The following is a 2,732-nucleotide window of genomic DNA, read 5'->3' as shown; positions in this document are numbered from 1 at the left end:
CTAAAATACTAGAGAATAATAGTAATAATCTCAGGGATTTCATTTTATATCAGCTGGTGCTTTCTTTTCCTTCTGTCTCTGCTCCCCAATACTTCCCAAATTCCACTTTGAATGTACTTTCTACTAAAAGCATCTTTGAAACATTAGGGTTTACATTAAAGAGCAGAGCAACTAGATAAATATCTAGCCTGTCTCCGTCTCTCTCCTTTCTCCCTTCCTTCTATTCTTCATCTCTTGAACCAAACTGTCTCTCTTCTACAGTAGGCCAGAAAAAAGAAATGGCCCATCAGATTAGAGGAAATGAATTCCAAATTCTACAAGGATTTTCTGTTTTGCCATCCCAGGTTTTGTGCATTTGTTGATTTGTGCCATTTCTCTATTTGTACATCAATGCTGGGTTAGCATTTTATTTGAGTATCTCTTTGATACTTTGATATGGTAAGCCAACAGACACATTTAGTGATGGAGACAGAAGGAAGAAAATGATTAGGTTTTCTTTATCTACTCTTTTGATGTTTAATTTGATACATGAACTTGCATTTCTTTTTTGTTTCTTTTTTTATGGTAGTGCTGAGGATAGAACTGAACTTGTATTCTTTTTTGGTGATACTGGAGTTTGAACTCAGGGTCTCATACTGGTAAGCAGGCACTCTATCATCTGAGCCACTCCACCAGCCCTGTTTTGTGTTTGGTATTTCAAGGTAGGGTCTCATGAACTATTTACCCTAGGCTGGCCTTGAACTATAGTCCTCCTGATCTCTGCTTCCCAAGTAGCTAGGATTAAAGGTGTGAGCCACTGGCACCCAGCCTGAACTTGTATTCTTTTTTTCTCTCTCTCTCTTTTTTTTAATTTTAATTTTATTTTATCGTTTTTACATTTATTTACATGTGTACACATTATTTGGGCCCTCTACCCCTGATTCCAGATAAAACCTGTTCCACCCTCCTGTTCTCTGATTTTGTTGAAGAGAAAACACAAGAGATAATAAGAAAAACATAGTGTTTTTGCTAGTTTGAGATAAAGATAGCTGTACAGAGAGATTCCTAGCATTGCTTCCATGCACATGAGTATTACAGCCCACACTGGTTTGTCTCTACCAGACCTCTTCATTACTTCCTGTTCCCCTTCCCATAGTGGCCTCTGCCAATTTAAGATTACTATATTCACTCCTCAGTGAGCGCATCAACCACATTCAAGTTTTAGGTTTCCTTCCCTTTCCCTATTCCTCCCGTGTGCATTCTCTCCTTAGCGTGTGACCCATGTCCAAGAATATTACTGCATTTGTTTTAGGTCAATAATCTGCATATGAGGGAGAACATACGATTTTTGGCCTCCTGGGCCTGACTAACTTTGCTTAAGGTGTTCTCCAGTTCCATCCATTTACTTGATTCTTAATGGAATATCTTTACTTCAAAAAAGTAGTGAAGAATGATTACCAATCAAGACAAAATTACAGGTCATCACTAGATAATATTTTGTTGTTAGGGATTAATTATAGTCTGACATGACATTTATAAATATCCATTTCTAAATAAGTTGAACAGATTTACAATGTCTAAGATGGCGCAAGTTAATAAGGTAGTGAACTTCAATTTTGGCTTTAGTTAATGAGTATCTTTTTTGCTACGTCAGTAATTTTTAAATTTTTTTCCATTAACATGAACTTTCAAAGGAACAATTATTTATGGTTTTGAAAACTACTGGCTTGTTACTATTTATATTCATTAACTGCTGAACACTTGGGGAATATGAGCCTCAGGGAGCTGGGGTAATTGTCCATGCTAACCGAGTGGAGTGATAAAATGTTTGACAAATAAAACTTTCCACTTCTACTTCCCTTGTAGGAAGCTTATTAACATTTATAACCATCATGATGTTAGGAACCAACACTTATTAAAAACCACTTTGTGAAGAAACTGCCTGTTGCACGCCAATTCTTTTTTTTTTTTGGTAAAAGTAACAGTAAAGTTGATAAAAATATGGTATGTTTCACGAATCTGTGTGTCATCCTTGCACACTGCCATGCTAGTCTTCTCTCTTGGTCCAGTTTCAGTAGATGTGCTGCTGAAGGGAGCACTCATGCCAATTCTTAAGACTGAAAGGACCAGCTGTCAGTAAGCACCCATAGACTTCTTAGCTCCCAGGTTACCTAGACTTTTGGAGTGATCACTCAGTTGCTACTTGATGAGATTGCTAAGGTAGAGGTGGCTTGTATTTTTTAAACATTTTAGGACTGTTTGGGGGTCTTGGTGAAATGTTTAGTTCATCTCAAGGTATTGCAGAAGTGAGAGATATCAGCAGTAAGATAGAAGTGATCTGGCTTTGATCTGAAAGTCAAATTGTATTGTCAATACATTACAACTGTATTGTATTGATTGTAGCAGAGAAATTAAAATGTGTTGCCTTGCCTAGCACTGGTGGCTCACACCTGTAATCCTAGCTACTCAGGAGGCAGAGATCCAGAGGCTCATGCTTTGAAGCCAGCCTCGACACCCTGTCTTGAAAATACCCAACACAGAGAAGGACTGGTGGAGTGGTAGAGTACCTGTCTTGCAAATGTGAGGCCCTGAGTTCAACTGCCAAAACCAAAAACAATATATAGTTGATACAGGAGAACAAATAAAGAAATTGGCTTCTCATCTTTTTTGGTTATTTTTGCCACCTAACCTATATGAGCATACCAACAAAAAAGATAACTAAATTTCTTCAATCATAAACAAAACCAGTCATT

General features: G+C 37.4%; 1 non-coding gene across 1 annotated transcript; it reads right to left on the bottom strand.

The window, feature by feature from the left end:
* Positions 1 to 1,974: 1,974 nt before the first annotated feature.
* LOC141414348 (U6 spliceosomal RNA) lies at positions 1,975 to 2,078 on the bottom strand. The gene has a single exon (XR_012439401.1). It is a non-coding gene; the product is annotated as a U6 spliceosomal RNA (small nuclear RNA).
* Positions 2,079 to 2,732: the final 654 nt, after the last annotated feature.

This window comes from Castor canadensis, chromosome 11 (genome assembly GCF_047511655.1).
Source record: "Castor canadensis chromosome 11, mCasCan1.hap1v2, whole genome shotgun sequence".
Classification (NCBI taxonomy): Eukaryota; Metazoa; Chordata; class Mammalia; order Rodentia; family Castoridae; genus Castor; species Castor canadensis.
This window is presented reverse-complemented; position numbering and strand designations above follow the sequence as displayed.